The following is a 26370-nucleotide window of genomic DNA, read 5'->3' on the forward strand; positions in this document are numbered from 1 at the left end:
AGAGTTGCCCATAAGCCCTGCAGCTGTTTCAAGGGGAGCTACTTGCTTTATTAGTGCTGGATTTTAATCCAGTTTATGTCATGGTCTTTGAAGCACTGTGGCACCAGGAGCTTTGCGTTGACTTAAATTTACCCTAAGGTAGTTGCTACTTATGTGGTAGAGCAGGTTTGGACCTGGTGTTGCGGGGCACACGCTACTGAGACAATTTCTGTTATACTAGTTCCTTGAAGGATTCAGTATTCCAGCATGGCTTTCTGCCTCATATCCTTTCAATTTAACTGTATTAGTCTGTTTAATGGTGCCAGAAGGCCACATATTGGCTCTCTGTGAAGTCTAAAACAGTAGATGCGTGCTTTTAAATAGTTAAATAAATGTTAATTATGATTCACAAATATTTTTTCCCCAGCTATTAAGTAATATCAAACATCAAATTTTTCAATCAATAACTGTATTTCCAGCTGCCAAGTGGGACCAGCAATATTTTCAGATGGTTGTTTTTGCAGCTGCTCAGCTGCTTTAAGTAAAAGTCTTATGTTATTTTGCAAGGCTTGACAGCCTTGGATGCACAGTGAGCACAAGTTAGTGAAAGCCTGTGGTGGAAATGGAATGATGACAATCCTCTGATGTACCGTGGTTAGCTGTGGATAGTTTGGGCTGCATCCAGATAAGCTGAAAATAGCATATTGGACACTTTTGATAGCTTGTGGTTTGCAGTGTTTTCTTTCTCACTGCATTAGTTATTACACAGGTGGAAATTAGCTGTTTTTTCCCTCTAAAGATCTTGAGATCTTCTGTAAGGGATTCAGCCGGTGTGAAATATTTTGTGAAGTAATAGTTTGACTTGTTGCACCTCCTTGCAAATAATATAATGCCACAGAATTTTGCCTTAGAAATACATATTATACGCCTTTCAATGGAAGATCTTAAGACATTTTCAAATACCAATTAAGCCACAGATCATTATGATGGAAGGGACAACGTTCTCACCTGCTGTGAAGACTACCCTGGCTGCGAGCACATTGCTAAGGTTTGCCCAGTGATTCATTAGCTGAGCCGGTAAAACATTCTGGGCTGTCTGATGTGGTGGCTTACTGGTAGCTGTTCTTCAGCCAATTGCTCATTTTGACGTGATGCATAGCAGTGTCAGACCATTTACTTCAGAACTTACCTTTTTTGTGCATCTCCTTTCTCTGGTTTTCCCACCCGATCTGCTCTGCTGCCTCACAACACTGATGTTTGCATAAGCAGTCGCTGTAATTCTTTGAAGCTGTGAATAAGACACCTCCTACTAAACATTGCTGCTGTGCTTTGATGAATCCATAATTTTGAGCACAGGGTGCACAAACAAAGGGCACTTAACACTGAGGGCTAGAGAGAGGCTGATGCTGGAGGTGAGAAGACCAAATCGTGAAGGTTAAATTCTGTTTAATGTTCAGTAGTGTTGTTTTTCTAGACCAAAACAAAATGAAGCAGAATAAAAAGCTTCCACAAAGCAGAAGTGTGAGTGAAATGAAACGTAGTGGCTAGACAAATTAAAAAAAACAACCCACATTCATTAAAAATCCCCACCAAACTTAAATTTCAAAGCCCCAGTAGAAGAGGTGATCTGTGAGCCACAGAGCTTGGACTGGGCATCCAACTGTAACTCATGGTCTGGGTTCAGTTCCCCACCTCAGTCACAGGTTTCCTGTGCGTTTTCAGGCAACCTCCTTCATCTGCCCCGTGACCAACTTCCTCATCTGTAAAGTGGAGATGATCCTCCTCCTATCCATTGTGAAGTTGAAGCCTACTGATGCTGCTGAAAGACGTGGATGTTGTGACGGGGAGAGCCACCCCAGGGACTACAGTGAGAGGGATGCATTTCCTCACAGGGGATAATCACCCATGCTGCTTGCATTTCAGTGTTCAAGAGTGGAGGAAATGATTTCCAGATCTAAAGGCTTGGGTTTTTTCTTTCCAAGTCTTTCAGGCCTATTTCTCCTGGAGTTTGGCTGCCCTGGTGCAGCAGCAGGCATTTGGAGTATTCCTTGTCTCTCGCCTTGCTCTCAGTCTGTCTACTTATGGCTTTGAGTCATTCCTGTCTGCTCAACACACACGACCCACACAAACCCAGCGGGATCAGAAATGCAGCTTCTTTCATCTCCTGAGTTACGTGGAGATCTCTTGACATTTAAATAAAGTTGTGTGTAAGAAATAAACCAAAAAGTGCTTGGGCTGGGCAGAGGTTTACCAGAGACGGCACTAGCAGTTGAGGAAGGTGGTACTAGGGAGTGGGCTACCATCTTCCCAGCCTCTTGTCAAGGTGTGCGCTGACATAGTGTTGCTGCACTTGCTAAGGGTGGCCTTCAGCCCCTCTGCTCCTCCACTCAGCCCCTGATATGCAGATACTCATTTAAGTGATTTTTACATGACTCTCCCCCAGTGCTGATGCAAATTCTGAGTAAGCGATCAGAACTGGCAGGTGACATGCCTTTTGATGAGTCCTTTTATCTCCTGTGGGCTGGGAGTTAAATTTTTGTCACCCCTTACAGGAAGTATTTTTCTCTGGGAAGAGTGTGGGGAGCCCTATATGCTCTTTTTTCTTCTCCAAACATTAGTAATGCTCTTCTCCAGCCTGCTTCTCACTTGGAGAGACACAGTGCAGCTCTAGGTTGACTGTTGCATCTAGCCCAAACCTCTAAGTATGACAACTTTTAATTGCAGGAAAAGAGATGTCTCTTCCCTTCCAAGGCTGGTTAGTTCAGAGTCCACTGCCACAGGATGGTTTGAAACATGGTGCTGCTGACACTGGATGTTCCCTCTCTGCCTGCAATGATTATCCTTTTTCCCAGCTGGTAAAACTGAGAGTTCAGTCTGCCTATATTTCTAAAGGACTGGTAACTGAAAATATGGCAACCACTCAGTTGCTGTTTCAACCCTGTGCTAAGCTACATGGAACGAGTTATTGAGCTAATTTAGTTTTATACTGAAGAAGTGATTTTCCTCCTGCAAATCAGGAAGGCTGTTTAACGCAGTGTAATTGACTTTAGCTGTAAGATTCAATATAGTTACCTAGGATTATGGTTCAATAAAATCTAATTGTGCTGAGAGCAACAGAAATCATAGAAACACCCAGGGACTGTTTTCCACCTTTCCTGTGGACAAGCTGAGTTGGATCTCTCCTGATGCTTATAGGTTAGGCTGCTGCTTGCTCTGCACATCGGCAGGAACAGCTTGAGATGGCACTGTCTGGCATAGGGAGGTGAAGCCAAGCAGCTGAAATGATGGGTAGCCTTCTTTGGTCAGTTTTACATGAGTGACTCTCATTTCAGCATGCTCTGCCGGTGTCAGGCTGGGGGAACAGGAAGTAGGCTGCGTCTGGTTTCATTATGATGGTGATAATAATAGGATCCATAGGGTATATGAGATTAAAAGCCCTATAACATTGCAGGCCAAAATGTACGCAGAGAACAAAACCTGAAATCAGTTCAGTGCCTAAACATCCTTTTGTCTTGCCTCACCCACTGTAGAAATAAATGTGGGAAAACAAATATTTATTCATAGTTTCCTCTTACTATTTACCAAACCGGAAGCTGTGTTAAGCCAATTTCTACATGGAAGCATTTGCCGGCCATTGCGGATTGGCTTTTATAACTGTGTGGTATGATTTTGGAGAGCCTTTTTGCCCGGGTATTCCTTAATGAGTTTTTCATCAGCCACCTTAACAAGTAGGAAAGCATCAGATTTAATTCTTTGCTTGCAGAGCTTCAGGAAATAGCATAGACTTTTTCAGTGCAGTGAGGACACTGGCACAGGTAACAACAAGTAAGTTGGGATGATGCTGAACAAGGCAGTGTGGCGAGTGTCCTTGTCACACACTGAGGCACACACCTTGTTATTCTTCCTTCATGGAGATAAATCCCAAACTACAGCCCTTGACCCAAGCATGAGCTTATGTCACTGGGATTGCTCACCTACCAGCATGATTATTTTCTCAGTTATTTCTTCCAAGTATTAATTATCCTGTTGCAAGCAGGAAAAGAAAAATACACTTTCAGATCAAACTAACAGCTTTGGCTGGTTTTGGTACACTAACTTCATAGGCAGTAAAATATATAACATTCTTGGTACAACATGTGCTGTACTAATCATTCCTGATGTAACTGCCTATTTTTAACATCATTTTAAACAAATGCCAGGACTACAGAGAATAATAAGAAAATCAAGGCAGAACAGGCAGGTGTTGTGGTATGAGTTAAAAGCAAAACAAAGCAAAAAAAAACCAAAAGCCATGAGAATTGGAGAGAGGGGCTCTTTGACATGGCAAAATTAAACTGTAATTAACTGGGTGCAGAGAACCTGTTTCTTACAGGACCAAGCAGTGAGTGTGGATCATGCCAGACATCCCTGAAGCTGGCATAGCCACAGTTTAAGAGCAGAGGAGGGAGCTTGCTAAGAAAATAGTTCTTTTTTCTGGTTATTGTTGGCTTTGATTTTGGCCTAGTGCATGCTGGTTCTTACTACTGTTTGGATGATAGTTGTTAACTGGGATGGTGACAGTACTGATATTAAACTTCTGCTTTCAGCTGGCATGAAACTGAAAAATGGATTCATGTAGTGCCCAAGTTTTCTGTTTGAGTTGACCTCTTACAGAGAACTAGATAAACAGTTAAAATACAGTCTTTGCTGGTTTAGTTAACTTTCTTTATGATGTGATGAATCCTGTTTTGCTTTGTTTCCCATACCTTTTCTCATCATGGCATTCAAGAGTTTGTGCAAAATAAAGTAAAAAGCAAATACAAAAGTGGCACTTCAAATTTTGCTCAATTAGCTTGCACCTGAAACACTAATGTACATTTTGTACATGACCTGCTGGTATGCAACTCCAGACGGCAAATGGTTTGTTAGTATTGGCAATGCTCTCATGAAGCCAAATATGATTCTTTTGCTTGCTGGCTTGAGAGTGCAAAGTGCTTTTAATTCCTATTCAGTTTTTCTCTGCTGCTTCTGTCTTGGTGTTGCCAGTCTTGCCAGCCTTGGAATAATAAAACTTCAAAGAGTTTATGAAAGTCACAGTTGAAAGTATATGTTATTGTAGGTTAGGCAGATAAAACCAGTGCTAACTAGGTGCAGTCTCTTCTCAAATCTGGCCAAAATAGTCTTTTTCTTCACACTTTGGCAGTGTGGCTGTCCATGACTCCCTTAAATAGCTGAAGCAGGTAAAAGTGTTGTTCAGAAAAATATGAGAGCCTCTCCAAAATATTGCGGAGTTGATGATACACATTGGATTCCATGCTATATGCTTTTGTACTTAATTTCTAAATCACAGTTGAGATTACATCTTGTTTAGTATTGTCATAGGTTTGTTTTGTAAGTGTAGGTCTGCAGTTGTTTCTGATTTCAAAAGAGCTGTGTAAATTACTTGCATGAAGACTTCTGTTACTAAAAGCAAGACTTTAAATCCACTTCTGCCCCATTTGAAGGAGACACAGTACAATATTTTGCAAAAACTTGTAAGTATTAGTTTCATGTCCAACTGTCTACCTCAGGGAAATAAAATCCAATGTCATCTTCATCAGTAATAATTTTCTTCCTTATGCCACTTGTTTTATCATTTCTTCTCCACCACATTGGATTTTGTCTGTTGTCTTGTTTTAAATTCTACCATTGTATCACTGTCAGTATTCAGTGTTTAGATGAGTCCTTCTCCATCTTCTCCAAAGTATAGTGAGGTTCTCTTATCTTCATGCCTTGTTTTTAAGCATTGTTAGCATTCTGTATAATCCATGAGTTACTGGTATAAGATGAGAGTTGTGCCTCCAGCAGCCCTGTGGATGTACTCCAGCTCCTCCTGGGCACTCAATCTGTAGCGTCAGGCTGGCATTACCACGAGGCAGAGCCAAAACTTGGGCATAACGTCAGCTCTGCAGTACTGGTGATTTTGATCTACAGAAAAAGGCTGATGTAGACATGGCAATGCATTTCTCACCCATCCAGGGACATACTTGTAGTAAGACCATGTGTTCACTGTTAAATGTTTCAAATACTGACCCCTTAATCTGTAACTGTATGGGTCCATTTAACAGCCCCAGCCCTGGGTGGTACCACTGAGCCTGGTGCCATCTCCTCTCTATTTTCATGCTAATTGCATAGCCTAATCCTCTTTCTGTCCAACTCTTAACATGTATCTCCCTTTGATTTTTATTTTTTTTCCCCTCCCCTAATGATGTTGCTATTCCAGGGCAGATTCCCTGGCAGAAGACCCGCAGTATGGCTGTCTAGCATCACCCTTATTCTGGTAGTAGCAACCACCCTCTTTTGTGTCACCTTTTCTTCAGAAAACACCACTAGAGGCAGTTGCAGCCTCATTTGATCTTTCCCTGTTTAGAAGATGTGAAAATACTTAATGAGTCGTTCTGGGGAGGTGTGACCTGAAGAATGCAGACATGTGGGAGCGTTTGTTTGTTGAAAGCATCAGGAGGGGAATCACACGGTTATCCGAGTACCAGTGTCGAAAGGTGGGAAATCAGCGTTCTCTTAAGTTTCACTGAACCCTGTTTCTTCTCCTATCTGTCTCTTCCTAGAAGGTACTTCATTTTGGAAAAGCGCAGGAGGAGGGGAGAAAAGCAGCTTTTAAATTCCCGGGATTTCCTCTGGGGGAGAGATCCCTCAGGGGAAGGAGGGAACTCTTCTAATAACCTTTGCAGCATTTAATTCCAAGAAAATGCAATAAAATCAGTGCTTCCACTGAGAGTTGGCAGTGTATTTTTTCCATAACAAGACCTGGTTTTAGTTTCTTTGCAGTACAGTCTGATTCAGATTGTACCGAGTTGTCTGAGGAGAGCAAAATCTGGTTTTGACAGATGTTTCCCGTGATCTGGCACATACAAACACTCCCGCGAGATGACAGGCAGCTTGTTTACATAAGAAATCTATTTTTTTAAACAACAACAAGAAAAAAAAAAAGACCAACAGAAAAACCACAAACACAAAGCAACATTCGGATCAGTCATTCTGATCAAGGCAGCGTCAATTATTAGGCTGTAAAGGGAACTGATGACTCAACTTAGGCACAGCACTGCGGCGATCTCCGATTTTCGGTTTCATAACATTCTTTTCAGGAATGCTTTTCATTCATACCTGACGTTTAAACGTGTCTCTGGGAGCGTGCATCATTCTGTGATCGGAATGCAAGAGACTGGTGTCAGCATGTTCTGAGAAGCTGTCCAGAATTTGGGAGGCATCCGTGTACTTCGGTGGGACATCAGGTGGGAGAGTCCTCTGACCCATCGCATCACGCACCGGGACTGTACCTGCACACCACCGGTCTTGTCAGTCACCGCGTTAAATTGGTAAATTCACATCAACGAAATTGGAAAGCACTTTGATTCAGAAAGCGAAATGTTTTCATCAGATCCCATGCTTAGTAATTCCAGCGAGCGTGCTTGTTGAAACGGGTGAGTCAGAAATGGAAATGCAAAGCATTTCTCTGAACGGTGGCCGGAAATTAGCTCTGAAAACTGAAACAAAGCCAGACCGCAGTTTTATCTATTTACTTAACAATTCTAATTCTCCAAAAATCCCTTTGTCTTTGTGAGACATTTTCATTCCTCTCTTGCAGTGCCGGTGTGATCCTTAGTTTGGATGATCAGCCATGTCAGGACTGTCTTGACGTGTCTTAATTTTTTGGTTTAAAAAAATGAGTTACCTGTAGGTAGCTTCATTGTCTGTGGTGCTGCCTGATTCTGTCACGGCGTGAGGTAGAAGCTGGTGGTGGAAGTATTAGGCAGGACGGGATGCTGTAATGTTTGAGGTTGATAATACGGAGGAGGAAGTCCAGGAGAATCGAGTGACGTCACTCAGCTGCTTACTACTCAGTGCATAGGTTTGATATTTATACAGCACATGGGGCTATATGACTGTTCTGGCACCAAACACTCATTGGTTTGGGGCTGGCTGCTCCCCAGCATAGCATGGAGAGGCTGTGGTGGTGACAGCCCCTTGGTTGTAAGGACATAGCCCCATAGACTGTGGAATCAGAGCTTCGGGAGGATCATGAGTGTTTTGATGCTAATAGAGGTGGTCTTGTTGAAAACAAACCTCAAAAATCATCATAGAGGGTGACAGATAGCAGCGTTCTGGTCCTCATCCTGAACCCAGAGTGTTGCTACTTTCTTCTCAGTTGGAGTCTGAATACCTGCTGCTTATACTTGAAAGTGAGTCAGTGCTTTAGACTCATTGCACGGCCTTGGACAATGTAGGGATTGCTTTCCTGGCAGCTGCTACATGATCTGAGGCCCACAAATGTAAGTCACCCTGGAGGCGTACAAAGTAATATATGTGTTTAAGGGACTTACAATTCCCATGGCAAATGTGGTGGAGTAGTGCTTGTTTGAAAGATAAGACAGTTTGGGTGATTTTTCTTAATTACTGTTTACCTAAATAAATAAATAATGCATATTCATGGCTTTAACTAAAGTAAGTCATGTTGAAATGTTTACCTCTCCTGAGGATAATTATTAAGGGTGGGGTGCGGGGTGCAGCAATTAATAGTAAAACATCTAGACAAGATTACAGAATGTTCTGATTGGAATAGTAAACATTATGCTAGAAATAAAAGCAAATACACAGAGCTGTCTTGAATTGAAAAACCCAAACACTGTGCTATCCAACGAAAAGCACTGAACAGAAGCAGTTTGGGCAAAGGGGCTGTGGTTTGGAGCTCTTCAGCATCACAAGGTTTCTTCAGTGTAAAGTTAATTGGCGGGTTCTCCCTCAGTTCCAATTCAGAGGAAAAAACGGCGCAGATACTGGCATCCACACAAATTGCTGTGGCAGCTGTAATAGTCATCAGCACCACTTTTGAGGCTGGTGTGCATTGATTTTTAAACTGAGCAACAGAAGGTTTTTCACCTGTTTATATCAGTAGTAAACAAAACCTTCATTTGTGTTGTGAAGCACACACACCCCATTTTGTACAGTCCTTTGAATTAAATTCTTTGCTCAGCTGAGAGCTTGAAATTTGGACCCATCTTTTCATGTCTTTGGCTACAGTTCCTTATCTGGTTAATCAGCTCAAAGAGAGCCAGTGATGTGTTCAAAGATTTCTGTGACAGCTGCATACCATTAGGCTGAATGATTGAAAATAACCTCCCATAATTGTAGTTTGGTGCAGTAAATACAGATTGGTCATTCAGTTTAACATATGGTAGTAAGATAACTGAGCCTTGGACAAGGGAGCTGCTGTTTAACCCTGTGCAGATGAAGCTTGATGGGGTGGTGGAGCTCATCCGCCCCATAACCTTAACCCGCTTCCAGCTCTTCTGGAGCAACAGAGGAGTGCAGCTGAGTAATACAGTGTATCTGCCTTTGCATTGGGTTGGGGATGAAAACAAGAACAGAAGGTGGGCAGAAAGTAGTTAGGAGCGCCAAGACAGTCTGACAGGTATGTAAATCCCCACAGTGCAAATGGGATGGGCTCTCCTTGCTCACTGAGGCATCTCTCGGCCAGTCATAGAACAGCAAGCTGCTGTCCTGTCTGGGTCATTCTCTAATTCAGGCATCTTTTGGGGATGAAGGCTTCCAGACCTTCTCCTCTAGACCAAATCAGTCCCTTCTAAGGTGGCATCGGGGGTGCTTGCCGGCACCTAATGTGCCCACTGCGCTGCAGCATATGTGCCCTGGATACCGTCTCATCTAGAAACCAAAAAGTGGCTTTTGTGTGACTGGAACTGTGGTCTGATTATTAGATGCGGCACAGTCTTTGCTCACGTCTGTAGCTAGTGGAAGTAGCTGGCTGTGCTCCGAAACAGAGCAAGATGTCGAGGAATGAGCGCTGGCGGATGGGCTGCCTTGTTCACAGCGCAGGTGGTGGGAACACCCTGTTGACTTTAGTCCTGCTCCGCAGCTGCCTTCGCTGGTGAATTTCCTCAACCACATTTTCTTTCTCTGCTTTGGTGGGTCAGCCTTTTTCCCTGACTGAACTGCCTGCTCTGCAGGATCTATGCATGGTGTCTGTACTCCATGAGACAAGGGTGCTAATGGTGGGAGGTGTCCTGTTGGTTCATATCCCCTGTAGCAGAGGGGGAGCGATTTGATAAAGGTGGCACATTTTCCCATCAAAAAAATCTTTCTGTGTTCATCTCAACGAGATTTCTGTGGGGCAGAAATACCCATCTCCACCTTTTTTTAGTGAGGTTTTCTGGCAGTGTCAGCCACATGCCTCCCAGTGAAGGCAGGGACAGCAAGGCAGCCAGAGCCTTGTGTGGTGTTTTGCAGGTTGAGAAGGTGCTACACAGCGCAGTAAACCCAATATCAGCTCAACTAATTATCTGTGTATAAAAATTCCCCTGCTTGACGTTTTGCCGTTAGAGGCTCTCTGGTAAGATTTATGACTTTGGCTAAAGTGAAGTACCATTTCCTTTTTCTCAGCATTATTGTGCATGGCCTCTCTGGCTTTTCTTGTTGAACAGACTTGAGTTCACCCAACAGGGAGCATATTTTTGAAGCTCTTTCCCATCATGATTCTGCCTTTCTCCCGTTTGTCACAGTCAGTGAAGATAACACACAAAGCATTTTTAGGTCTTTCACCTTTCTCCTGCTTGGCGTGAGGGTGAAGACGGAGAAGCTCAGAGGCAGCTCCTGCACATGAGATGCAGCATTGGCCAACTCTCAGGCCCACCACAGCTTGTGCAGGCTTGTGGTAGACGCGTACCTCCATCGATGGGCTCCCTCTTCATAGTCAATGTGCAACTGTTGCATACATCATTTATATGAGCTAAAGGATAATACCTGTTCTGTGTTGCTTGCTTATGTCCTTATTTCACAGGCTGATGAAAATGAGACCATTGACTCAACTTTCTGAACTTGCATATGCATCACTAACTTCACCCTGATCTGAAATCACCTGAAAATTAGTTTGTCTGATGCTATAAAATGTCAGGGTTTTTTCCTGAGTACATAGAAAAAAAGGGAGCAATGTTGAGCTGCTGCCATCTCTCCCAGTTGCAGTTAGACATAGTTATTTTTGTATTAGAGCTTGGAGGAAAACCGGTAGAGATGCCAGATAAACCTTCCCAAAACAAACATTTGTGTTAATACTTAAATATTGTTCATCTTTCGCAGCATTTACTTATCTGTTTCCCACATGCTGAACCTTATGGAAAGTTTTTGTGGTTGACTGTGGCCCGTTCTTTCATTCTGTGTTAACTGTTCTCTTGATTTGCATTTTTAAAAAGAAATCAGCAGTAAAACTCTGACTGTGATAATCGTTCAAAGCGGGAACATCCTTTCAGCAGGGCATACATGCATTCCTGTGGTTTACATGTGTTGGGCAGGAGTCCAGGAGCCTGAACCCAGTGAGCTGCATCATTGTGTGCTGCCGTGGGAAGTGTCCTTACCCAAGAGACCTAGTGCTGGTTGTCCAGTATTGTCATCTGAGATGCCAGGCTCCGGAACAGCAGTTTCATCCTCATCCCTGAACCATCTTATGTTCTCCAGTTTGTATGTGTATTAATCAAAATTTCCAGTCCTTAAGGAGAAATAAGCCAGATATCTGAATTTTCGTCAGATCTGACACAAAGTATTAGGCTGTGACTTTGCTTTGTATTGGTTTTACTGCGTGGGGCACACTCGTGTCATTTGATAACGTTCCTTTTACACTGAACCATTCTTTCATGAGTCATACCACCAAGATAAACTATTTTATCTTGATTTTCAGTGAAGTATATTCCAATGATAAAGTCATTCAGATTTTACGTGAAGAGATTTGCAAGTTCCTGTGATGATGTTCTTGAGCTACAGTCTCCCACTTCTCCTAGCCCAGCATGGTTGATGTGTCACAGAGTTGACTTCAACCAGAAGACAAGAGGGGGTGGAAAATTCCACCCATGCCTATGCCTCAGCAGCTCTGCAGGTTTTCCATTTAAGCCCAGTTAGTGCTCTTAAGTGTAGCTGGGGAAAATCCAGTTGCAGACCCTGGAGTGCTTCCCTGATCATCACAGGGAGGCAGCAGCTGCCTTCCCCTTCAGTCAGTCAGCAGCAGTTATCCTGCTGCTTCTCCTGATGACTTCGGTCATGGTTTCTAGACAGACTGATTCCTGATTATCTGAAGAAATGGCCTATTCTCATCTCCACTGTTTGTTGACACAAGTCACCCAGATAGGGACTTACCATAGGGCCAGGCCTTATGGTCCTGGGTGGGTACCTCCCTGCATCTGAGCCACACCTTCCTGGTTGTGGTGGTCTTCTATATCCCACTTCTGGGCACTGGGGAAGAAGCTGCTGTGCCCTTCAGACTCATGGTTTTGGCTGCTTCTGGCCAAATGGTGCACGTGAGCTTAAGAGAAGTTATGGACGAGTTCTTTGGAAAAACCGAGCAGGTTATTAGGAGGAAATTAAATGCACTAATAGTGAAGCAGGCCATGTATCTTTTCTGACATACGTATCAATAACATCCTGGGTCTAATTTAGAGATTTCAGGGAGAGATCCTGCACTAGGTGTCAAGAGCACTGCAAATGCCTTCTCAGCCTCAGGCGATCCTTCAAGCAGTTGCAAGCTATAAGTGTTCCAATGAAGCTGTTTCAACCAGAAAGAAATATTCTTCACCTTCACCCAAAAGCACACAAAATGTAAAGAAAACACATTTGCTAACCTGTGATGGTATTGCATGTAGCAGACTGGTATCCTTGACTTCACTGGGACTAACGACACTGCACATTTGTGTAAGAAGCATTGCACACCACCAAGTGAGGTGTTGCTTCAGAAAACACCAGCTCTGTTTGCACATCAGTGCTCACTTCTCCCTGCTCACGGGTGCACAGCTTTCCTTACATACTTTTTCTCCAGTCCACATCTGTGAGAAGCTCACCGACTCATTTTGTCCTGTGTGTTCATTTTACTTACCCTGATTTTATGGACCCTTTGTGAACATTAGTGTGTTTTCAAACCCCCCTGTGTACTTGTTGCTTGCCTCCCTCATTGCCCACCCAACTTCTGTGGTTTTCTTGAGCATGATTGCATGATTTAATGCATCTGAAAATATATTTCCTGTGAATTGGAGTAATAGCCAGGTGTGTTCATTGTGCTCTTCTCATCATTTTTATTGGTTTGTTCACTGCAAACTGAAGAACTTACCAGCTTTCCTCCTCTTAAACATCAAACCTCTTGTTATTTTGCATTAGCAACAAAGCTCTCTTTGAAACATACTCTCTGTTTAACATAAATCCAAGCTGGAAGGTGTTTTTGTGAAGTACATACCTTTTACACATCATGCTTCCTTCTGCCAGTTGTGATGTCTGGTGTGTCTACATTTGCATTCTTCAGTGCTACCTTGAGCCACCATGCAGTACTGGAAGCCCTCACAAAGGGGAAAAAGGCAACCTGATTCAAAAAATGTACAGAAGTCGTTAAACAATGTGAGTTTTTTAAAACACAATGTCTGTTTTGAAGTATTGTTATTTCTTTAGCTTTCTCTGCAGCTGTGAAGGCAAATGCTTTTTAAAATAAAGATAAGATTTCCTGGCACCCCCCATGACTGCAGGAACTGGGTCTTCAAGTTGGCGTAGAACAGTGATTTTGTCGCTTCTCAGATCGTGTAACTGCGTACCTATGGAGGTCTGTGCTGAGAGCAGAGATCTTCATGTAAGCAAGCCTTTGAGAGGATCCAGCTCTTCCCATGCTGTAAATGTGGCTGGTCAGCATGTTAAAATGATGAAACTCCTCTTCAGTAGATGCATTGTTGTCTCTTCCTTTCGTATAACTTCAGTTTTCATGTATTCCTTGTAAGTTTCCAGCTGCAGCAACAGTTTTGCTTTTAACAATTTGCCTGTTTCAGAAAGAAAATTCTTTTATTGAATGGAGAGCATGAAGAAGCTCCCGTGTTGAGCATAGGCAGGGGAGTTGGGTTTCATTCTACCCTAAGCTGACCCCTGGGCAGAGAGATTCCTGCTTTCATGTTTTAGATCATGTGTAAAACCTGATGCTGGCTGGATCATCCTGTGTAGGGCAATAGTATCTAGGGAACATGGGGTGATACACGGAGTGAGACATTTGCAGAAGGGAATGAAATGTTTGGGATGTAGCCTCATGATTTCTGCAGCAGTGAACATCAATCACACCTTCTCAGAAAAACAAGGCACTGAAAGTCTTCCCCCGCCCCCGCTTCTTTTCTTGTTTCCCTGTTCTCCACTTCTGTTTATTCTCCTTTCCTTCTGATACGGTGTGGCAAGTGCACCTTTAGCTCGGAAAACTGACTTGTCCTTGAAAGCACACAGCCTTCTCTGGTTTTATTCCTTTTGCTGTTGAGTAAGCAACAGTTATTTTTGCTCTACCAATGATTTATGACTGAACAGATTTGGAGTTTATATTTTTAGTTTTATAGGCAATCTTGATAATGTATATTTGTGACCATAAATATTCAGTCCTCTTAACAGTATGTCAATGAATATTATGCCCCGTTGGGGGAAATTACATAAACTGACTGCACACAAGCATTGTGTTCCTGGCATTGCCTCATGATTCTTTTCAAGTACCCATATAGGTAATCCTTAAATGTAGCAGTATTTAGAGCATCTGTTAGTAAATCATCTAGGAGAGTGCCATCCAGAAGAAATAATCTGCTTCTCATAAGTGATCCAGTTTTCTAGAAGGCTTGGAGTAAAGTGGTGTAGCATCAGTCCCCAGAAAACATCCAACATATAAGCATGCTTACAAAAAACAGCAATCAAACCTCTTCAATTTGCTCTGCTCTGATTTATTTTTTGACCTTTTTATGGAGTCAGTAGACATTTCTTGAGAAGCCAGAAGTTTTTACTGAAGAGTTCATTTTGCAAATTTCAGAAAAATAGTAGTAGGATTTTTAACTTCCCGTCAACCCTCCTTTTTATGTAGCTTTACCTAGGTGGTGGTCATTCTGCAAACGCAGGCCTTGCAATAACCCTGGGAAGGTAGATAAATGCCATTGTTTGTACTACTGCTGTCCCCTTCTGTTCAAAAGAAAATATATTCCTTTCCACTCCCAATCACAACTTTATTCAAGTAAATAGCAGTTAAGCATTCAGGTGTTTCTTTTCTCCAGGAAAACAGTAAAGTGTTGGGCACTGGCAACTTGAAAACTCCAACTTGAAAACCCTTGTAGCTTAAAAGTAATTACTTCGCCTTCCACAGGTATTTCCTTCCCACCTTCCTCCCCAACCACTTCAGAGTGTGACTGCTTCACTGACAGATAGGGGGATGCCTTTTCAAGTCAGCTGGGACTGGTCATTGGGTGGGATCTGGGCTGTGTAGGGATGCTGGGACTTGGGTGCTGGGAGGGGTGTCACCTTCTTCCAGCCCTCCCTGTCCCAGAGTGTCTCCCTTCCAGGGACTGAGCCCCAAACCCCTTGCATGGCAGTGGCAGCACCATGAATTTGCTGTGGGCGCACACAGCAAACTTAACGTTTTCTTCCCTCGCCAGTTTTCTTTTATGAAGATTGGCATGACAGGCAGCTTTGCTTTAGGATGGGTGGAGGAATAATATGCACATTTCATTGACCTGGGGGTATGGAACTATGCTGATGGTGTTTCCTCTCTGAAGCTCCCCAGAATAAAGTGGAAACAAAGGAACAAATTTGGTCTTCTTGACTTAAATTCCTAACTGAAATCAAAACAAGGCATTGACAAAAGCCAGTGTTGTTACTTAAAGTCTGTTTGATCATTTTGCTGGTTTTGTTGGAACACGTTTCTGGAGTGATGTGCAGTTTCGTAGAACCACAGAATGGTTTGGGTTGAGCTTAAAAGCTGATCTAGCTTTTAACCTGGTCACTAGACCAGGTTGCTCAAAGCCCCATCCAGCCTGGCCTTGAACGCTGACAGGGATAGGGCAGCCACAGCTTCTCTGGGCAGCATGTGCCAGTGTCTCACCACTCTCATCATAAAGAATTTCCTAGTATATGTTCATAAGTATGCACATACCTGTGGTATGATCTAGTAGAATAATCACAGAAGTGTTAGTTTTCCCGTAAGTGTTCTCAGAGACCTCTCAGAGGTCTGGGTGCTGTATGAATGCGAGGAAAAGAGTCTTTGTTGTAAGGTGTCTACAGCTTAAATGTAAGAGGAGGTATATAATGGGCATAATGTAATTGTCATATCTGACGTAAAGACCTTCTGTTGTTTGAAAAAAAAAAAAAAGCAGCTCCCAAATAGAAGGAAATAAGAAAAGGAAAGGAAAGGAAAAAGAAAAGAAAAAAGAAAAGAGAAAAGAAAAAAGAAAAGAAAAGAAAAGAAAAGAAAAGAAAAGAAAAGAAAAGAAAAGAAAAGAAAAGAAAAGAAAAGAAAAAGAAAAGAAAAGAAGAAAAAAGAAAAGAAAAAAGAGGAAAGGAAAAGAAAGGAAAGAGGAAAGGAAAGGAGAGGAAAGGAAAGAGGAAAGGAAAGAGGAAAGGAAAGGAAAAAGGAAAGAGGAAAAAAGAAAGGAAAGAGGAAAGGAAAAAGGAAAGGGAAGGGAAAAAGAAAAATTTCCTGACGATCCAGTGCTTGAATTTTTTAATGCCTACCTTTATTTTATTTTAGGTTGCTACCGACTTGAGTTGCCAGAGCATTGCCCTACAAAGCTTTGGAAGGCCACATCTTAATGGATTGCTGCAGCCTCTTACTTTCCACTGATCCTGTTCCCTGCATCGTGAGAACACTTTAGCCAGCACAGAACCTAGAAAAGTTACATGTAAGTCATGATTCAAATTCCTTTCCATTTAAAGAAAAAAGAAAAGAAAAAAAAAAGGGTCTTGGGGTGGCAAGGTGGAGGCAGTAAACATCATACTTTAGAAAAATACTGTAAAAGCTGTAATTCAGCATGAAACATCAGGTGGTGAATAAATTGTTATTGAAATAGTTACTTGCTTTTTTAACCAAGATGGTGATTGTCATTTTGAAGGCTTTTCTAAGTGTTCTGCTACCATAGTAAACCATAGCAAGAAGTACTTAAAATAGATTTCTTCACCCCACCCCCCCAACTACACTTTGTTTTTCTCCACAACTGGGTGAGCGTGTGTACACTTACCACGGTGTGATGTGTCAAAAACACTGTGCTCTGCTTGAGTTTGGAGGCCGCCGTTTGCTCGGCAGGACTGCTGGCATCCCAGTGTTTTTCTCATCATAGAACCCATATCCTCCTTCTTTGGGGTTTCCAGAATACTTCCCCTGAAGGAGCCCTCTTGCTGCTTCTCCTTTCAGCCTGCTGCCCCAAAAGGCCCTTTAAGCATCAGTAGTATCTTCTTTGCCACCTCCAGTGCCCCCCATGTGGAATTATCTGCTCCACCTGGCTGTAGGAGGGTGGAGAAAGCCGTGCATTTTTTAGAGAGGGGAAACTATTTTCTTGTGCAATTAGTATCAGGAAAAATTATAGTGAAGGTAGTAAGGCATGGAGAAAGGGTGGGTTGTCATGGAATTTGCTGTCAAATAGGCCTTACAAGTTGTTGGTTTGATTTTGTTTTCCAAAAAAAGTGAGGATGTTGCCATTTCATTGTGAGCTTCACAATATGTGGTGCAATTATTAATCAAACCTGCAATAGCAGGAATCATCTGACTACAGGACAGTTTTGGGTCTGTTTTGAAACTTGTTTCTAGCACTTGTCTTAAGAGAGGAAAACTTGAAAATAAGAGTTGTTAACAGCTAGGCAGGCAGAAGCAACACATTGTTCATTAGTCCTACTTAGCACCATTCCCATGAGGTTTGGAACCTTTATTCATAAATTTTTGCAGGCTTTTCTCATGATACTTGAAAAGCTTATCATTAGGCATCCTGTAAATTCACTATTAAAAACCCTTTCAGAGGAAATACCTTAGGAAATGGAATCTTTCTGAGGTCTTGAAAAAAAACAGCCAGAAACTGAATGGACATAAATAGAAAAAACCCTCTCATTCCAAGAAGTGCATAGGAAGTTTGTCTTGGTACTTCTTGAGCTGCAAATAATCAGAAGTCTCCATTTCCAACAGTAAAATAGGTCTGAGGGCCAAATAAACTTGAAAACCAGGGTATAGAAACTGTCATGAAATACATGTTTTCCTTACTTTTTTTTAACTGTAGTCTTGTGCTCAAGATATGTCAGACTTTTAAAAGATGATGTGTGTTCTGTCTTCTAGGAAACACATGCATCACCTGTTAGGTTGTTGGCCAGGGTTGTGCTCATTGTGAATGCAGATCCGTGCTGGCAGAAGTAGATGCCAGGGCAAGCTGATGATTGCTTGCTTAATTTCTGAGTGCTTCCCACTGGCTGGCTTGTTTTGATACAAACTCTGCTTGTAACAATTACCTTGCTATAGCAATTCCCATAGAAAGAAGTGAACTTTCTCTTGTTCATTAGCCCTGTCAGAAAGAGCAGTTGCACCAGGCAGACCCAGCTGTAACAGCCATATCCTCCTTACTTTTTCCAGGGTGCAGTGTATTTCCTAAACAAGTACACCTTCCCCTGGTCTCCTTCCATTTATTGCTTAGCTTTTATAAAACTAAGTATACTGATTAATATGATGTCCATAAAAATAATACATATTTGATGTTTAAATTCAAAGCAAAGGGGTCTTCCTTATTCTAACAGAGCAGATTGCAAAACCCTGTTATGGTGCATGTGCTGAGATAAAAAACATTTCTCCAGGTCCCCTGGGAATTAATCCTGGGCAGGTTAGACCATGTGTATGATAATGAGGGAGTACAGGAATTAGGGAAAAGCTATGCTTTTTGCTGAGCATCCCACAGTTTGTTATCCTGAACAGTTGCTCATGGCAGAGTATGGATGGGGCTTTGCTCAGGCACTGGGGACATGGCTGTGGCAGATGCTGGGGCAGGGCTGCTGGCATCCCAGCAGAGACGGGTGGTGATTCCTGGCAATTTCCACACCCTGCTCACATTTCTCCCTTTGTTTTACCCCTGTGTGTTTTCCTTTAAAAGCAGCAAAAATAACATCCCATCAACAGCATTCTGCCTCTAATAAACTGTCCTGATTTGTGCTGCTTGTCCAGTGGTCAGAATTCAGCCGTTCAAATGCTTTGTTCAGATAGAACAAAAAAGGGTAATCCAAACCACAGGAACGCCTGCACACAAATTTCCTATTTGCTAGGTATGAGCTCTTCAGAATGCTTCAGAAATTTTAGAACAGATTTCTTGAAGCCTGTCCTACAGCCATCTGTAGGCAGATGTAAATAATGTAAAATTTTATGATGCAGATTCTGGTGATTAAATGTCTGTCACCCGCCTACCACAGCCTGGGAAAAACGTATCTTAAAAATCTGCACTGAAAGGTCAGGTAACTTGGCTGAATTAAGAAGGAAATTGGATTTTTGGAGGCAAAGTCACATCCCTTTGAACACTGACTTACCAAACACTCCTAACACTCAGTACCAAACCCAGTTCCCAAAAGCCATAGCCATACCTGAGGACATGATGGTTTTAACCTCCTGGATTTTGATGCAAGATATAGCCATGTCTGGATTTCATGATGTTTCTGGCACATTTTCCTGATGGAGTGCTGTTTTTATAGTGGAGAAGGCATGTTCTGACCCATTCTATGGTACTGGCATATTGGGGCTCTGCACATCATGCACCATCTCATGCTTCTCCCACCCTGGGGAGCTTCACGACCTCCCATGGCATCCTGTCCTGGGCATAGTGCTCACAAATGCCAACAAGCATTTTCCTACAATATAAGGGAAATCTTCTTTGCTGCTAATTGATCTGGTTACTCATGCTGCCCCCTGCCATTGACCCCTGCCAGCACTACGTTGGTCCCTTGGTGTGAGCAGGTGCTCCTGGGCACCCTCTGTACTCACAAGGCAGGCTGTACCCCAAGCCTGGGTAGCCGCCAGGCACAGCTTTTGGTAGGTGTTTGCTGCAAATATTTCTGTTGATTAAACATGGGGTTTTATTTATATATACATATGTATGCGTGTGTATAAATAAAATATATCTATATATAATAGACATACATGTAAGTATATAATTAAAATACATATATATGTCTTGACAGATATAATCAGTCTGGTCTGAAAAGTGCTGGTGTAGCTTCACATGCAGCGTCTGCATGTGCACACGTGGGGTGGGTGGTGAGCTGAAGTCCCTCTCTGGATAGTTCTGACCAAGAGCCCCGTGCCGGAGGCATCCCCATCCAGGTATGCATGGTGATCCGGGGCCATGCGGCCAGGAGGAGCATCCCACTTGTGTTTGGCTGTGTTTAGCTGGTACAGCGGAGGAGGACAGTGGTGTTTATGGTGATGTAGCACACCGTATGAAACAAACTGTTTTGCTGGCACTGACCACAGGTTGGTTTGTTTGCTCACCCCAGCGGTGCGCCAGGCTGCGTGGGCAGGCGGTGTCGTTGATCTGTTGACTCGGTGTTTCCCACGTGGCCGCCGTGTTGCAGCAAGGAGTTTTATTTTTCCCTGTGGCAGGTGACACTGCATGTGTCAACCCAGGGCACTGAGTCACAGCTCTCCCACCACATAGGGCTGGTGGCACTTCCCCTTACCGAGGAGCGGGGAGAGGCTGGCCTGTCTCCATGGGGCAGCTTACCTGCCCCTGCATGTTGCTTTGTGTTTTCTTTTTTCTTTTTACAAAAAAGACTGAGAGATGATGATGGCGAGATCAACTTTCTCTGTCACCCAGACCAGTGAAAAGTAAACTGTCTCACCACATCAGTTTTGTTTTCACTGCTGGTTCAACCTGTCCTCTCCCACTGGCAGAGCCCTGCACAGTCATTCAGTGCTTGGCCTGGGGATGGTGTGGTTGTTAGCTCAGTGGTGTATGACCCATTTATTTTCATATTACTTAGGTGCCCACATTCTGCAGCATTCAACACATGGGTCCTATGACCTAAATCCTCACCAGAGAAGCACACGCTGATTTCAGCGGCGTATGGGGAGAGCAGCCTGCTCCACACTGGGCTGGCCACGGGCTGTGGGAAGGCAATGGGAAGGCAATGGGTTTAGCACGCAGTTAATGAGCAAGGGCAGGTAAAAGTACATTTTTCCAGAGCTGGCCCTTTGTCTTAGATTATTTTGTTAAGTATTGTTGGCTAGCTTGAGGGATGTGTTTCCTGTTATGATTTGCAAAGAGTTGAGAAGTAAAAGTGTTGGAGTGGATGCTTTTCTGGCTATAATGACTTGCGCTTTCAGAGGCAGCAAGGTAGTTAATGACATGATATTGTTCCCTTTCCTTTCTCCATCCCCAGACATGGCATCACCTGTAAGCTTGTTGAATCTGGTCTTAAGATAGACCTTTTTTCTTTATTTCTTCTTTACTCAGCTAACTGAATTAGATTTCTGCAGGTTTTTTTCTGAAGATAATTAGGCTCATGCTTGTGTTACTTTTGGTAGGTGGAAAGAATTGAGCACAGGACAGACGAGAGTAAACTGGCGTCATAGTAGACCTGGAAGGTTTGGGGTATAAAATTAAAGAGTAATTTGCAAAGCGGCTTGAAGTGAAGTACATTTAAACACAATGAAATCATCCTTGACAGCAATTTGTTTGAAGTTCTCCTACTGTTATGAGTGTAAAGGGATTTTTTTTCAATTGCCAGTTTCTGGGTAGAGTATTCAGCATAATTTCTCACAGGTAAGTGAAGCATTAACTCCTTGTACCTCGGTAGGTTTGGGAAGTGGGGGGAGAAACTGAGAGTTAGGGAGAGGCATCTCCTCCATTTCATCATTTGAAAACTGGCCAGTGGTCAGTGAACTTAAGAGAAGGACTCTACCAGGTAACTCAGAGAAAACAACTGATTAAATGTATGAAAACAGAGCCTTGGGTGGCATGGTCTAGTGTGAGGTGTCCCTGTCCACAGCAGGGGGGTTGGAACTAGATGATCGTAAGGTCCTTTCCAACCCTAACTATTCTACAACTCTATGAAAATCCAGCAGGAGCTCAGACAGTAGGTATGCGAATAGCTGACCCTGATGTTTAACAAAATATAATGGCACTCTAAATGCAAACTGGAAAAAAAGTAGCAGCAATTAGCCAGTTTGCGTCCCTTTTTCAGATGAGCCATGAGTTCTGGGTTTTTTGCATTTATATACTTTTGCTGTAGGTGTTGGAAGTGTGGGTGGCCATGAAAAAGTGGTGGTTACAATAAGATTTTCCATTTATTGCCCTTTGTGTACAACTAAAAATAAGATTCAGATGCTTCAGAATTTGTAGGGCAAGCATAATCCTTCTCTTAGCTCTGATGACTGGCTTGCCTGCAACTTCAGCTGTCTGGTGAGTCTTAGACTTAAATGCTTGTGAATGGGTCTGTGTTGAAAGGAGAGGCAGAGTTTGTTTGCAGTGTGGTCTAGCTGGGTTAATTCATCAACTTATTTAAAAAAAATGAAAAAGGATCTATGCTCAGTGCATAAGTAAGAGGTAGTGATGAAAGAATTTTGGAAGCAGGATTGTTCTGCTCTCTGGAAAAAGCAGCTTTGGAGAGGGCTGAAAGATCTTTAAAATCAGCCTTTCAAAACTTTATTGGTGTAACTTGAACTGTTGATCCAGAGCTTCATCTTCTGGCAAAGAAGGAGAAAAAGGAAATCTATACGTATCTGTTGAGAAGCAAGAAACAAGTTCTCAGGGTTAAATACTGACACATAAAAACCTTTGGATTTGGTTTTCAGCGTGACGGTAGTGAAATATGGTGCCTCAGTAGCTTTTCCAGGTATTTACCTAGGAAATGTAAATTTAGGAGTCTGGTTAGGAATCTGATAAATTAGTTGCAATATCCTGAGCTACTAAATCTGTTCGGGCCACATTAATTGGTACCTCAGCTTGTGGCCAAAGAACCATTAAAGAGATGTCAGCATACGCAGGGAAATTTGTGACTTCATGGTGTCAGGTTTGGTGCTGTCCCAGCTTCACTCATTAAGTAGCTGTGGCATTTCCAGAGAATGAGTGTGCCGGTGCATGTCAAGCGTCTCGGTTTTATGTCATTCTTGCAATGGATGAGTAGAGAAAGCATCTCTCCAAGAGCTGCAGAACCAAAGGTACAGGCTGAAAACTTGCTTTCTGCTGCATGCCAGCTCGAGCTTCACCGCTTTCTTGTTGCCTCATGACCTTCCCAGGTTTTCCAGGCTTGACAGGGTAGCAGAGATGTTGGTCTTGAGAATTGGGCTGCGTAATACAATAATCGGGCTGCGTAATACAATAGGTTTTTGCTCTGAGTAATGCTGTGTGGCACAGAGGATGTGGGGTGCTGGGTCCCTTAGAGGCACACGTGCTTGTTCCATGGAATAGCCATGCTGTTGGTGGTGAGGCTTTTATTATGCAATATGAAATCCCTTTAAATTAGCATGATGTAACCCTCCCCCTCTTCTTAGGAGACCTTGGTGCTTGTTGTTGCTGCCTTACTTTTGTCTTGCTGAAACATTCATTTCTGCTTTTATATCTGTGTGCATGCTTTGGACTGGCTCCGTGCCTTGACATAAAGTACGAAAGGCAAGAAAGCTAATGCAGTAGTCAGGGTTTTAAATGTTTCAGGTGGGAATAGGTAAAACTTTAGCAATAATTACTTTCCACAGCAGTGGTTGCTGCAGCGTATTACATCTGTTATAATCGCCTGGATGTCTCGGTCCTGAAGGTGAGCAGTTGCTGACAAGCAACAAAAGTGCTTGTTATTTTTTCTGTGGAATTTTCCCTTTTTAGTACAGATGTGGGTTTTTTCTCTCATGTCTTCTCTCTTGTCCCTGTCCCCCCCCCCCTTCTTTCTGCTCCTGCACCCAATGCAGATGAGTTCAAATCTGATGGCTTTGAAGATAATGGCAGGAGAGAGTGCGTCATGCGGCGATGGCACTCGCGCGCTGCTCAGGGCTGCCACGCTTTCCAGCTGGATGAGACATACTGGTCTTTTCCAGGAGTATCGCCACACGGCTATTTTTAGTGATGGCACATAGGACATGTTGTTCAACTATCAGTACTTGCTGCTGGGCTCTTCATTTTTTCCCTTGTATGGTGATGAGGTTTTTAAGGTGTTTACCTTCCTCTTGAAGAGGTAGACAGATCTCTTTTTGATTCTTCTAACCAGAGCTGCTCTGTGGAGTCTGTGGAATTGTGTTTTCTGGACATACTCTAAAGGGAACAGTCCTTCAAGTGACACTAAATTAGGATTAGCATAAGCAACCGAAGCAAATGCTGTTGAGATTTTCATCTGAAGAGCTCTAACAACCTGTTGGGTTGTATCGCAGAAGATCTGCTACTTCAGGAAACCCCAGCTTGTTTTATTTTTAACTTTCCCACAGCAAACAAGCTGCACACAGGCACTTTTACAGTTGTTATAAACTCTCTTCTATGGCTTTCGGTTCCTGGAGGCTTTTAAGCAGCCGCCTTGCCTGTTGCTGCTCCCTGTGATGTAGCAGGAGGTCCTCTGAGACAGCGGCAGCAGATCCCAGGCAGCGGCGATCCCTGCCCATGCAGCCAGGGGATAACAGGAGATGACTGGGGATGCGATGCAGCCTAACAATGGGAGCAGAGCCAGACACAGCAGTTTACTGCTGGCTTGTGCCTGTGGCTTGCTGAAGGAACAGAGCTGGCTGGTCACAGGCTCCTTATTGCGTGCTTGAATAATGCAAAAACATTAGCAATGGAGATTTGCTGTAATGGTGTATTTTAAGTGTGTGTCTGCTCTGCCAGCTTCACTTTTAATGTACTCGGTTAAGGAATGCTTTGGATGTTGCTGCTAATGGATGAATCTGCCGGAAAATTGGAATTTTCAAATAAGATTGACACTTTGGAGTGAGAAATATAAATCTAATGAGAGTATTTCAGCAGAGGCTTGTAATTAGGAATGAATGGAGGGAATTTGTACGCGCAGTCTGTGAAAGGGCACAATTGAAGGTGAAATTGCACCCTCTGTGCTGAATGAGGGATGAAAGCCAATGTATCAGTGTCATGGCATGACAGTGTAGAGTATAAATGATACTGTCACTGAGTGCTGCAGAAGGTATCAAGGGAATTCCACTCCAGTAAATTACATTACTTAGACAGACCTGGAGGCATTGTGTCTGAATGATTGGAGGGAAAAAAGGTTGTCAGCACAAAGCGGAAGATATTATAGAACAACTGGCTGCAAGGTTGGGAAGCAGTGTTTTTCTGATGTTTACCACGCAAAGCTCTTCGGATGCTTTTTAAATTTTTTGTTTTGTTGAATTACAAAGGTATTGATGAAGCAGTGGTATTTTTTGAGATGGTGTTTGGAGCGGATACCAGCCTGCAGCAAAAGGTTAAGGATGCACAGCTCCCATTTTTTTCAGTAGGAACTGGGACTCCTTCAGACTTGGGAGAAATCGAGTCATGTTCCCAGCTCCAGCAGCGACCTTTATGCATTGCTTCATTGGCTGAGGACTTGCTTTTTGGGCTAGACTGTGGTTATGGGGTAATTCTAGCATAGGTTTGTGGGAAGATGAGGATTTGTACTATTCTCACTAGTAGTGTCAGGGACTGGATTGGGGGAGCAGCAACAGATTATGGGACTCAAACTTCATGGTCTCATTTAGAGGCACTCTGACAGCATGTCAAGGTCTGTGATGCAAACAGCTAGGAGCATGATGTCATGGTGACAGTGCAGCAAAAATCCAGCAACTTTATCCCTTTCAGAATGTGTGTGCTGGCACATCGTACATGTATGTTCCTGGTGCTGTTTTGCTCTGTGCCTGCCCAAACCCACTGCTAACGCTGCCTTGTATCCCCCAGCCACATTGATGGTGTTGAATTTAATAGTTACTTTTCACCATTTTTTTTTTCCCCTGTAATCATAGAGTGGGTTGGGTTGGAAGGGACCTTAAAAGTCATTCAGTTCCAACCCCCCTGCCGTGGGCAAGGACACCTTCCACTAGACCAGGTTGCTCAAATCCCCATCCAGCCTGGCCTTGAGCACTGCCAGGGATGAGGCAGCCACAGGTTCTCTGGGCAAGCTGTGCCAGTGTCTCAGCACCCTCACAGTAAAAAACTTCCTAATATCTAATCTAAATCTCCTTCTGTCAGTTTAAAGCCATTTCCCCTTGTCCTATCACTATTCACTCTAATAAAAAGTCCCTCTCCAGCTTTCATTTAGGCATCCACCCTCACAGGGGCGGTACCTCAGAGACAGGGTTTAACTGCTCCTCTGCCCCTGACCTTGCACACAGACAACACCTACAAGCTCCTATCATTTCCTAGTTTGCTCATGGGTGAGACAGCTCAGCTCCCACAGTTCTCCCAGGCTGCTGCTTGACGATAAAACGACTTCTCCCCAAAGACGCTGTTTCATTCCTTTGGTGCATAATAAGCATTGGCCTGCCGTGGGGCTTCTTGTGATACTTTAACAGACTTTGTATTGCTTAAAAATATATTTTTCCACTTGCCTACTCATGGAAAGCATCAGTGAAAGTGTGTGCTGTAAATAATGATAAGGGAACAGGCTTCATTTCTG

The 26370-nt window shown here is 43.2% G+C and overlaps 1 protein-coding gene across 3 annotated transcripts in view; it reads left to right on the top strand.

Moving 5' to 3' along the window:
• The window catches only part of BACH2 (BTB domain and CNC homolog 2), a 185861-nt gene that overhangs the window by 88416 nt on the left and 71075 nt on the right, over positions 1–26370 (top strand). For 2 of the 3 annotated variants that reach the window (XM_057432093.1, XM_057432094.1), the window contains exon 3: positions 16526–16676. The gene's annotated coding sequence lies outside the window, so the exon portion shown is untranslated. Of the gene's footprint in view, positions 1–16525; positions 16677–19971; positions 20114–26370 lie in introns of all 3 variants that reach the window. The other variant, XM_057432095.1, reaches the window with a different exon arrangement.

Source organism: Pezoporus wallicus, unplaced genomic scaffold (assembly GCF_028554395.1).
Source record: "Pezoporus wallicus isolate ANWC-B61680 ecotype Strahan unplaced genomic scaffold, APGP_CSIRO_Pwel_v1 contig_4847, whole genome shotgun sequence".
Classification (NCBI taxonomy): domain Eukaryota; kingdom Metazoa; phylum Chordata; class Aves; order Psittaciformes; family Psittacidae; genus Pezoporus; species Pezoporus wallicus.